Source organism: Nannobrachium achirus (assembly GCF_963921795.1).
Source record: "Nannobrachium achirus genome assembly, chromosome: 17".
Taxonomy (NCBI): Eukaryota; Metazoa; Chordata; class Actinopteri; order Myctophiformes; family Myctophidae; genus Nannobrachium; species Nannobrachium achirus.
The window spans coordinates 36,985,194-36,998,635 of NC_137824.1; positions in this window are offsets into that span (position 1 = coordinate 36,985,194).

Consider the following 13,442-nt stretch of genomic DNA (forward strand, 5'->3'; position numbering starts at 1 on the left):
AATATACTGTTACTGCACTCATCAATATACTGTTACTGCACTCATCAATATACTGTCACTGCACTCATCAATATACTGTCACTGCACTCATCAATATACTGTCCCTGCACTCATCACTATACTGTCACTGCACTCATCAATATACTGTCACTGCACTCATCAATATACTGTCACTGCACTCATCAATATACTGTCACTGACTCACTGCACTCATCAATATACTGTCACTGCACTCATCAATATACTGTCCCAGCACCCAACAATATACTGTTACTGCACTCATCAATATACTGTTACTGCACTCATCAATATACTGTCACTGCACTCATCAATATACTGTCCCTGCACTCATCACTATAATGTCACTGCACTGGCATGCTCTCTGTCATTGCACTCGTTGCATTGATTCTGATTCTGTCACTGCACTCATCAATATACTGTCACTGCACTCATCACTATACTGTCACTGCACTCATACCACATCACTATACTTCCACTGCACTGTCACTGCACTCATCACTGCACTGTCACTGCACTCATCACTGCACTGTCACTGCACTCATCACTGCACTGTCACTGCACTAGGTCAGAATAAAAAGAAAAAAGGAATTCTCAATTTGTATCGTTCTCCGACATTTTTGAGAATGGATCACACTAATAGTCAAGATAATGTAAGTTTGATTCTAGACACACATGTGGACTTGTATTTTATCACTTTGTAATACTATTCTAAAATTGGCAAATTAATTTGTAGGAGCGGCTGGTTTACAGATTTACAGCAGCTGACAGACTCAATACTTACAGCATAATGTTTTTGTCCAGCCGTTTTTTAGAAAAGTGAGACTTTAAGAGAAAACGTTGGATGACAGTGAGTTGCTATGATGAATCGTTTGCACTGTGCCTTTAACACTTAACAGCACTTTCCCAAAGACAACGTGCTTCCCATTAATCATTTGAAATCATGAATCAGTGCTGTGACCCCTGCCTGTCTCTCAACACCGGTGGGGGGTAATTAGTCCAAGTCAGACTTAAAACCAAGATATGAAATTCAAAGACAAGTGTACAAATCATCGCACGGCGTGTGTCTGTGTGTGTCCATGTGCATTTTAATGTACCGTATGTGTGTGTGTGTGTGTGTGTGTGTGTGTGTGTGTGTGTGTGTGTGTGTGTGTGTGTGTGTGTGTGTGTGTGTGTGTGCGTGCGTGCGTGCGTGCGTGCGTGCGTGCGTGCGTGCGTGCGTGCGTGCGTGCGTGCGTGCGTGCGTGCGTGCGTGCGTGCGTGCTTTTGTGCGTGCTTTTGTGTGTGTGTGCTTGTACCGTATACCGGTATATACTTGTGAGGGCCAAATTTCTCCCACAATTACAGTATAGTAGAATTTGAGAAATAAACATTGTAAGGACACTTTTTCTGGTCATCACACGAGAAAAGTTGGTTATTATGGCTAAAATTGATTTGGGGAGTTTATAGGTTAGGAGGTAGGGCTGGAATTATACCTGACTTATACTCTTACTTATAATTGGTGTGCAACTTACTTAATAAGTTGCACGTCAATCTACAAGACTTGTAGATTCCCAGGCTTTAGGGCAGTGGTGGAAAACGTACTCACATATTTTACAAGTACAAGTATCAATACTGCAACGTAGGAAATACTCTGTTACAAGTAAAAGTCTGCAATTCAAAATGTGGTTGAGTAAAAGTATGGAAGTGTTGACATCAAAATGTACTTAAAGTATCAAAAGTAAAAGCACCACATTTTGTAAAAAGTAAAAAGTACAGTAAAAATACAATATTTGGATCCGAGATGCAGTGGAGTAGAATTGGAAATTGGAGTATTGGAAATTGGAAAGTGAAGTACAAATACCTAAAACCTTTACTTAAGTACAGTACTAATGTAAATGTACGGTACTTAAGTTACTTTACACCACATGCTTTAAGGTTAAGGTTACAAATGGCATTTATAAAATTACTGTCCTAAAATGTTTTTGTCCTCACAAGTATAGTAAGTGTGTAGTGTGTGTAGCAAATAGCAAATGCGCACGCGAGTGTGTGTGTGTGTGTGTGTGTGTGTGTGTGTGTGCATGTGTGTGTGCGTGCACGCTCGCGAACGTCGTGGATCAGCGGGGGGTCGGCTCTCATCCCCACAACACAGCTCTGATTTATGGCCGACACGTACAGCGCGTGGAGTCAGCATCCTGGAGAAGAAGAAATGACTGGTCTCTCTTCATGTTCACATGTTCTGCGTTTGTTTCCCCTCTCCGAGAAGATGACATGTCATTTCTTACTGTTCATCGTCATCCCAAACGGCCTAATTCAATTTAGACTCCAAGCCTGTTTCTAATCCTCTCCTCCCTTACCCCCTCCCTTTTTTTCCCAGTCCATCTTCTGGATGCCAGAACGTTTGTTGTTTGATTGTTTGTTGCTGGGGCCTTTTGATTGGGCCTTTTGACATTTTTCTCTTTATTTATAGATCAGGGGTCTTCAACGTTTTTTCAACATAGTTGAGAGAGAGATGAAGCAGGGACCCCCACAACCTTCTCATAGATTCCATACAGTTTCATTGTTTGATTGCACAATCATCAGTGTATTTTGGATTCATGTAAATTTGTTTTTTCAGATATTTAACCACTTTAACCGTCAATACTTAATAAGCTTTCACTCTGTACTTAGTGGTCTCTTTTTCCCCTCTACACCAAACCACTTTGCCGAAAATAGACGATCTACAAACTCACAACGAGGCGTTGTGAGCTTGTAGATCTGCTATTTTTGGATAAAGTTCTCAGAATATGGACGCTAGGGTTCAAGTGGTTAATATAAAAAAGAAGAAAAAAGTTTCTATCACTCAAAGAATTGGAGGACCCCCTGTACCTAACTCTGAGGGCCCCCTAGGTGTCCCAGACCCCCTGTTGAAGACCCTTGATTTATAGGAGAGAGAGAGAGCAGGGTGAAGGACATGCAACATGTCTCCAGGAATCGAACCGGAGACGTTGTGGCACCTATACCGGTGTGACAGGCCTGCAGTGTTTAGGAAATGACGGGAGATCATTTCTTGCTTGATTGTACATCGCGGGTTATGGAGGCAGTGTGGGGGAGGGGTTTGCATTTTAGTCCGTCAATTGCCGTTCGGCATCAAAGTATAGTGCTTGGCAGATTTAATAGTGCACATCTTTCCCTGGTTATGTGGGACATCTCACTGAACAGCGTGTGTGATTTATGTGGTGGTGGAGGTGTGTGTGTGCATGTGTGCATGTGTGTGTGCGTGGGTGCGTGTGTGTGTGAGACAATGGGAGACGGTGGTGGATTTGTCTCACATACTGTAAGTTGATGGGTGTAGAGTGACACCAGAGGGTTACAATCTGATTCTCTGTGTAGTTTAATGGAGAGAGAGTAATGCAAGGCGGTCGCACAGCTCACAGCCACCCTGCAAATACTCTATTTATTTTAAAAGGTAAATGAACATTTCGACAAGAAATGTCTTCCTCAGGGTTTTTTATTTTTATTTTGAGTAAGCCATTAACCACTTAAGCCCTATTTTCAACTTTAAGATTTTTGAAAATACATGGCCAAAATAGGGACAACAGGGTTAAAGTTTTTAACACTGCTAAGGTAAGGGGTTTGTAGTTCAATGAATAGAGCAGGACTTTAACACTGCTAAGGTTAAGGGCAGTCCGTGCTAAATAAATAAAAAATATATATACAATGTTAATGGTATCATAAATCAGATGTGGATAGAAGCGCATCAGTTATGTCACATTATTCTAGAAGTGAAATGGAGGTTCAGACGCCTAAGAGCATGCAACAGATCAAGGATTTAGACCATCAGAATTGCATTAATAAATGAATGAGGCAATAAATTGTGAGAAATCAATTATCCTGAACGATGACCAGGTCATTCTCATATGTCTGAGGTCACGTCGCAGAGAGAAGATCCAAATGGGAAGTGGGCGGGACCTTTCAGAAATAGATTTCTTTCTGTGACAGTGACTCCAGCAATGTGGTTTGAGTGGAATTAGAAGTAGAGTTGGCCATAATGTCTGAATGTGACTTTAAAGATAATTTAACATGAGTGGTGCTTGGGTGGCACAGTGGTACCAGCACACCACTGCAGAGTCTGGGGGGTTGAATCCACCACGGCGGCCTATCCAGCATTGTGTCCATACGAACACAGTTTCTCTACGCAGATGATTACAGTAAGCCTGGCTACGCAAGGTTACACTTTCCCAGAGTTAACACAGACAATTTTACAGTTGGTGTCCCAGAGATTTAAAAAATAAATAAAATTGCAATCGATCAAATGAGGGTCCATGGCCTAATTGGGGGAACCAAAGAGGTTGAGAATCACTGATGAAGAAAAGATAAAAAGGAATCATAAATAACTGCCACTTATGCACCCAAGGTCCAATGTTCAGATCCTGCAGAGTGGCTGGAGCTGTGCTGCCAAGGTTGCTATATTTAAACACTGTGGTCATGCATGATCTACTATGGGCACACAGCAGGCAGCGCAGCATGCACAGCAACACGCTCAAACAACTGGCTTTAGCCGTTGCCATGACAGACAGACTACACAGGTCACAGATCAGCCTCTATGGGCTGTCTGACTATGCTTTGTTTCAACAACGGAAGAGAAATTACTAGTGGATACAACAATTCAACATCTTGTTGTATTATTTTACCAGAACATTCATTTCTACAGTATGGCCAAACTTTCTAGAACAGTGTGTGTGTGTGTGTGTGTGTGTGTGTGTGTGTGTGTGTGTGTGTGTGTGTGTGTGCGTGCGTGCGTGCGTGCGTGCGTGCGTGCGTGCGTGCGTGCGTGCGTGCGTGCGTGCGTGCGTGCGTGCGTGCGTGTGCGTGCTTGCATGGGTGCGTGTGTGTGGCTATACACACACACACACACACACACACATGTATGTCCGTCCCACAAAAATAGACCAATCACAGCCCATGCTATTGATGTCACAAAAAAGGCCATTAAAGCCTGAAATGCCTGGAGAAGTGAAAGTGAAACTGCTTAAGTTGTGAAGCACTTTTGTTTAATACTGGTTTAAGTATTCATGAAAAGCACTATTTCCATTTGGCTAAAGGAGGCGTGGACCGTCACCGCACTACAGTACAACGTGCACGCAGACAACCAGCCTTTAATAGTGCACGCAGCTTCACCACTGAACCCTGCCTTGTGATTTGTATGGCTTCATTCACAAACTGCACACATTGAGCTATATTTTCGTCTATGCATTATCCCTTATACCGAAACACTTGCCTTTAAAAAAAAAAAAATGAAAAACATTTTAAAATTCAAATAGCCAATCTACCATAGGCGGCTCCACAGGGGGGCATTGGGGGTCAATGCCCTCCCAGATTAGACTTTGTGCCCCCCATGTTTTACAGGTGTTAATTATATATGTTCTTTTTATATTCTTTGTGATTATTATAAATATAAACTTTCAAATTAATGCAATAATAGATACACTGGTGCTGCAACGAGTTGTTTTGATGTCTATTTCTTTGTGTTGTTGTGCATGCAGCACGGGAAATTCAAATAATTTCAGTGTGAAAACTTGTAATGAACATTACTAGTTTGGCTCAAAACGCTGTGTTGAAAAATAAAGTGCCCCCTTTGGAAAATTGAAGGCCCCCCTGCAGATTATTCCCTGGAGCTGCCACTTCAATCTACATCAACTCGTTGTGAGCTTGTAGATTAGCTATTTGAACTATTAAAAAATGTTTTTCAAAATAGTAAAAAAAAAAAATAATAATAATAAAGTTTAGGGATAAAGGGCAAGGCATGGACTAAAATAGGGCCCTGTACTGTGCAAACGTATTATGGATAGCTAAAGATTAGACAGGGAGGCCACAACATTATTGGACTCTCACTCCTAGTCTAGTTTCAGTATGATACAGAGTTACAGAGTGGCTATTTATTTACTGGACAAATGTGCCACAGATTACTATGCTTTTCACTAACTTCCTCTATGCAAAAAGTATTAAACAAAGCCCGCAATACTTCGCTAGCATTCCCAGGCTACTATAGTACAGTACTAGGACATTTTAATTAATATGTAGTTTTTTTTATTACACACGCGCACGCGCGTGTGCACGCATGCACACACACAACAGCCGGCTGGATTGGGCCAGCAGTTTGATACCCCTGCTCAAACCTGATCTGATGTCTTTCGGGGGAAATTATTTCAGTGCCTGGTGTCCAATAGATGGATGGACCTGTTGTTGTGGACATGCAGTGATCATGCTATTCGGTGATGGGTGTAAAGCAGCATTGAAAGTATTGGTGTGAGTCAAGTTACAACAGGCTGCAGTGTAAGTGGCCGTGTCCACAGATTAAGTTCATTGAGCTCTTTGGATATTATTATCCAGAGCCCACATCATGTGCTCTGAGTGAGACCCCCTCCGGTCTGGGGATGGGACGATAAGCAATATTATCGTTTATCGTGATATAAAAACACTGACGATAATCGTATCTTGGAGATTTGAATTATCGTGAAATCGTCCTCCGTCATGCACTGCTATAGGATCCATTCACCTTTTATTTGCAGAGCTGCATATCCGGTACCACTTAAACCCTCTATAATTAAACCATTTGTGTTGTCGATTCTTTGTACTATTGATTCTTCTGTCAAGCACTTTGTGACTCTGTTCTTAAAAAGCGCAAATAAAGTTTATTATTATTATTATTATTACTAGAAGATCGGCCGCCCGAACAGTTCTCGAGATACGCGGATAACATACATAATACATACATACACACTCACACTCACAGAGATTTTTTGTTGACTCATGTGGCGTACCGGTACGTGATGTCAGAGCCTTTTATGAAGTGATGTCACAATGAGTCAGCGGTTCCTCCGAAACAGCCTGATGTCAACAATCAGCTCCGCATACGGAGATTCCGAACATTTCGCGCCCGTTCCGGAAAACCGCGTATTGGGTCGGGTCGAGACTGGGCACTGCCCTCCGTGTCGCAGAGGGGTACGCGCGCGTGCCAAATCTGAAGCCGGTGGGACAAACGGTTCTCGAGATACGCGGATTACATACATACACGCACGCTCACAGAGCGTTTTGCTTGTTAGATTATTGGTAAAAGGTTCTTATAATATACATACATGTTTTTTCAGTCTCTATCAAATGTCTTAGCCAAAAAAAAAAGACGATCTACAAGCTCACAACGCGTTGCGACACGTTGTGAGCTTGGATAATGATTGTGAACCCCAGGATAATGGATTTTGATTATCGCCATAATATCGTAAACCGCCTTTTCTTTCGTCGCAATAATCGTGATATGAAAATGTCATATCGTCCCATCCCCACTCCAGGCAATGTTTGCTGCTTGTGTGTGTGTGTCACTCCAACCCTCTGCATAGGAAAAGTGACATCGATGAACCCTTAACCCTCTCCAAAAAGTGTAACTCATGTTTTCTATACCCGAGGCATCCAGAGCACTCATGTCCTCCTCCCAAAAAAAGACACGGAGACGCTCCGAGCCTTAGGAAACCAGCTGCTCTTTACCGGCACGGCACTCCATGTTCCTGTACGGCATTTTCTCATTAACACATCGAGCACCTATGGCAAGGAGAGAGTAATAGGAGGCAGACGAGCTCCAAGGCAGTGTGTGTGTGTGTGTGTGTGTGTGTGTGTGTGTGTGTGTGTGTGTGTGTGTGTGTGTGTGTGTGTGTGTGTGTGTGTGTGTGTGTGCGCACGAGTGGGGGAATTCCCTTGGAGGACAATTTGTAATATCACCCCAATGGGAGGGTCGGTCTTCTGGTCAGCCGTCCGGATGTTGACCAATGGGGCAGACCACTGTGGGCGTGTGATAAAATAAGCGTGATTTATCAGCACCAGCAAGTCCAGAGTCCTGCAGGTTACGGCCCTCGCCTGGTCCCCGCTATAAGCCGAACCACGTGGAGCACTATATCACTCATTCTATAACAGCAGAGGAAATGGGTAAATGAGCAGGTGATTCTATTAGTAATTGATAGGCGTAGTTGACACGATAGAACAGTGGTTGTCAACCTTTTCAGGCTGTGACCCCAAAAACAATCATATTTTAACTGGGGGACCCCCCCACCCTGACGAGCACTAAGAGTTGAGGAATTGCATGTTAAATTACACGGTTCTGTTGTGAAAATAGCATATCTACATGCTCACAACGCCTCTAAAATAATTTGTCATTTTAGAGGTATTAAAAATCCTTAAATTGTCACTTATGAAATGGGCAGATACCCTCTATACACTTAAACATTAAGTTGGCTTGTTTACTGTTGAGTGAGAAAACAATGTTGCACATTAAGTTAACCAGTAAGACTCCCTCCACAAATAGGGCTTATTTCCAAAATCTTCCTGATCCATGTTGATGACATGAGTGTAGACATACTGTGTAGTGATTTTCGTGATTTTAGGGCAAAATCTGTAGGAGCAGTGTCCAAAAATTTGTTTTTAAAAATCGGCCTGTAGGTGGCGCTATATGGGACAGATTCATGTTGATGGGATGAGTGTAGACATACTGTGTACCGATTTGCGTGATTTTAGGGCAAAAATTTTAGGAGCAGTGTCCAAAAATGTGTTTTGCAAGAATCGGCCTCATGGTGGCGCTAGAAGAGGGCCATGTGAGGGGTGGGGTCTCCGCGTTGCCTTGGCGGACGAATAGGTACCGGCCCCGGCTCTCCCGGACGCTCCTAGCCCGAGTTACGGCATTTTATGTGAGCTGCAGTGGAGGGGGTCCTCCACTGGGGGCGTCACCACTTTTGCATCCATTCTGGAGCACCAGGAGTGGGTGGTCCCCAGGAATTCCCCGTGAGCAGCCCCGTTGGGGTGGTCATTTGGTCATTTTTGCACATTTGGTCATTTTTTACACCTGGGGGTCCCCCAGGGACCTGGGGGTCCCTGGATCTCCGGGGGTCCTTGGAGGTTGTAGTTTGGCAGGTAAGGAGTGTGTGTGCAAAATTTGGCATGGATGGGGGCAACGGTTGTGGAGATATGAGCAGGGCAAAAGTGTGACGTGTGTGACGTGTGTGACTGACAGACAGACGGACAGCCCGTGGAGGTTTTGGTAGTAAATGCGACCTACGGTCGCAATCATCTGGGGACCCCCCAAAATAATTTGGGGACCACCCTGGGGGTCCCGACCCACAGGTTGATAACCACTGCGATAGACGACAGGTGATATCCAATAATAGATATTCAACATAATATCTGATGATGAAACAACAATCTATAAAACCTTTGTATTCTTTTTTTTTTTCTTTTTTTTTTTTTTTAGGGCTCATTTCACATTGTTCTTTGATTAACTGCATCTGGGGCATGCATGTGAATCTGACAGAGAGCTCTGCTTTAAGAGCTTTTATCTCCTCAAACTCTGTCTTTTTATGGAGGTTAAAATGCCCGTTAAAAGCTGCATGGGCTAATGCTAATGTGACCTCTCCCTGGCCCTGCCAGTATATGAAGAGAGAGATCTAGGTAGCGACTCGTCCCGGGACCGAGACGAGTCTGGCTCTGATTAGCATGGGAGCTACTGGATCAGCCTGAGAAAAGAAAAAGAAAAGAAAAAAAGAAAAGAAAGAAACGCTGCTGCTTTAAAACAAATGTTATTGTTTGTCACAGGAAACCAAATCTGATTACTGTTTTTTTCTGCTCTCGCGCCCGTGCTGTATTTATGCATGTGGTTTTCATTCAAACGTGCCACCCCCCCCTTACCCCCCCATTCTGCCAACAACCTGGAACACAGACAGATTTAGTTCATCTTTATTAAGTCACACCTTAGGAGGAGGTTAAAAAGGGGTTAAAAGGGTTAAAAAGTGTTTGGAGAGGTTTTGGAAGACTATCTGTCTGTCTGCTCACATCAAACAGTGGATTGGGTTTCTCTCCATGCAGGGGGACTGGGAGGGAATGGGACTGGGACTGGGAGGGGACGGAGGACTGGGAGAAAGCATGCTGACTGGCACAGTATAAGTAGTGACGTCTGTGTTTGCTCAACTTGACAGCCAAAGTGAGGAGTTGTTAAAGAGCAGTGTGAAGTTATACTGGGTTACTGATGGCTGTTGGACTGTTATCGTTACACTTTGACTCATTTCATTGCATATTGCTGTAGCAGCATGTAGTAGTAGTGGTTTGTGTGTACAAAGTGTGTGTGTGTGTGTGTGTGTGTGTGTGTGTGTGTGTGTGTGTGTGTGTGTGTGTGTGTGTGTGTGTGTGTGTGTGTGTGTGTGTGTGTGTGTGTGTGTGTGTGTGTGTGTGTGTGTGTGTGTGCGTGCGTGCGTGCGTGCGTGCGTGCGTGCGTGCGTGCGTGCGTGCGTGCGTGCGTGCGTGTGTGTGTGTGCGCGCGCGCGCAAGCGTGTGTTGTGTGTAAATTCGCATGGCACACAAGAAGTGTTACAGCTATTCTCTCTCTCTCTCTCTCTCTCTCTCTCTCTCTCTCTCTCTCTCTCTTTCTGTGTGTGTCTTTCTGCCTCTCTTTCTATGTCTCTCTATATCCCTCCAGGGATTAATGAAACACATACACACCAGCTCCAAAAAAAGAAAGCAAGTGACAAAAAAAAAAAAACCCAAGCGCAGCAGTAAATGACAGAATAAAAGGCTTGAAAGGCATCTTAAGAGGAAAGCTGACCCTGACCACAGGGGGCCCCCCATCCACAGGGCCCATCCAAAGGGGTATTGCCCACAGGGGCTCCATCCACAAGGCCCTGTCTCGCATGGACCCCGCCCCGAACACGAGACCCCGACCGCAGGGACCTGTCAAACATGGACCTGCGTGGTCCCGTTCCACTGGATCCCATCCACAAGGCCCTGTCTCACATTACAGTAATTGTATCATGGAGATTTTTTAATTTATCATGAAATCGCCCTCCGTCATGCACTGGGATCAATTCACCTTTTATTTACCGAGCTGCATATCCGGTACCATTTAAACCATTTAAACTAATTGATAAAACGTACTTATAATATACGTATATTGATTCAGTCTTTTTTTTCACTCTCTACCAAATCTCTTTGACAAAAAATAGCCGATCTACAAGCTCACAATGCGTCTCAACGCAACACGTTTTGAGCTTGTAGATCTGCAATTTTTTGGGCAAATGTTACACCCAAGTATAATGGTTGTTGGGGATATTTTGATTATCGCGACAATATCGTAAATTGCAATTTCTTTGGTCACAATAATCGTGACATGAAATTGTCATATCGTCCCATCCCTTGACGCGGCCCCGTCCCGATCGCTGGGCACCCGTCTGCGGGGTCCCATCTACAACATGGGCCCTGTCCTGTCTACAGCGCCCTATCCACAGGGGCCCCGCAGCTTCAAAAGTGGGACTGTTTATTTTGTTTTGTATGTCGACACGGTTCTCTCCTCTCACTCATTCTCTCTGTGTGGCTTTGTCCCACACAGAAATCGGCTCTGCACTCCACCAAGGCTCTCTCTCTCTCTCTCTCTCTCTCTCTCTCTCTCTCTCTCTCTCTCTCTCTCTCTCTCTCTCTCTCTCTCCCCAGGACTCCTCTCCCCTTTCACACCACACAGCCAACCAGAGTGGCCCCCTGCTCAAAGCTAAACGAAAGGGAATATGTAAATGTTGTGAAAGAAGCCAATTAGGAAATTTATCTTGTTTGAAGGCCTCGTAATGGTTTAATTCCAAAAACATGTCCTCCATTAATGTGTGACATGTGTGGCTGTGGCTTTTCGGCAGGGGGCGTTCATGGGAGTGGGTGGTGTTGGGGTGGAGGAGGGGGGGGGGGGGAGGGGTGATGGAATTGGGGGGCGTTAGGGGTGGAGGGGTTTGAACGTGTTTGGTGGCAAACATTTGTTGATGTTTTCCTCCGGCTGCCGCGTCGCTTCAATGTGCAGCGTGAGTCACATGATGGGGCTCATATCAAACTACGATTGGAAACACATTGTACTTCTGTGTGTGTGTGTCTGTGTGTGTGTGTGTGTGTGTGTGTGTGTGTGTGTGTGTGTGTGTGTGTGTGTGTGTGTGTGTGTGTGTGTGTGTGTTCAAATGTCAAACCAGCAAGCCTGTCATGTATGAGAGAGAGAGAGAGAGAGGCAGAGAGAGCTTTTTAAAGTAACCATAACTTTCTCGTTTAAACAGCAGGATGAGTTCATTTGGTTTCATTTAAATCCACAAGGTCCATGAAGCAAAGAAATATATTGTTTTCTGGAAGCCTGCTCTCTCCCATTTAACAGAAATAAACTGGTGTGTCTGTTTTAAACCATTACAATATATATTTTTTTTTAAGAATTTGCATTAAGTTAGCTGAACGAAGAATCTCTTTTGGTTTTTCTTTTTAACTTTCTCTTGCAATGGTGTCCGAAACCTGCAGTAATAGAAGATGATGGCGCATCTATTGTCCGTCTGATTCAATTAACTCTACTGATTGTCAACCAGTTGGTGTCCATCGCATTTCCAACACCAGTGTCAAAATGTCTTACAAGAAGAATCTATCTTCAACCGCCACTAATATAACTTGATTCGTTAAATTAAGTCCTGGATTGTACATAGCTTTACCTGTAAAAGATTGTATTTTCTTTAACTTTGACTCCACTGGGTAATTATGCATTTCTGCATTTGTGTGAATGTAGATGGAGGCTGTAGCGCACGCGTCTGCTTCCTTGTTTGGTTGTCGTTATTTTCCACTTCCAGCGTGTTAAGCCTGAGCACATGGTTAACAAGGCCTAGACTTTTAATTGCTCCTGCCGCACAGCTTCGACTCGCTGCTCCAGCGATGACAAACTATGTCATAGAGCGAGCGGACCACCAACCTTAAACACCACAGTCAGACTTGTATTTTTTTTCTTCTTGGAAACAACGCCCGCACCCAACTCCACATTCCTCTTCACACGCAGGGGAAAGCCTGTCTGCTGCCACTTCGGATTGAGTTGTGAAATCGACTCTTGAATCGTTTGACATTTCGGTTGTTTTAGTGCTGCTATCAGCACCCTGCATCTGAGGGAAACGCTGGCAGGTTTTACAGATCCTAAATTAAATTAGGATCCCGGGGAAGTTTTATTACAGGGAATGACATTTATCCTGGTCCCGAAAATGGTCGTCGACAAGGTTTTCATTAAATAGTAAAGTTCATTTGCTTCTAGAATGGAGAGAAAAAATATTAAACTGCAGAGGAAATTATTGGATTTTTTCTGTCAAGACAGTAGCACATATCAGGTTTTCATTTTCTTTTCTTTTATTTCCGTTGAGGAATGAAGGGTTGCTGACTCTTATGTTTGCAGATTTAACTTGAGCTCAGTTACTGGTTCAGCTTAGATAATGCATTTATCATGCATGCACACTTCTACTGTATAGAAGTGTCATGTTGTTCATATTGTTCTTTCAATGGGGATAACAATATACATATAATATTGTGACTTCAAAATACAACTTAATGTCACTGCTTATAGGATGAACAACTTAATTCAGATATACTGTCTATTGATTTCCATGGTA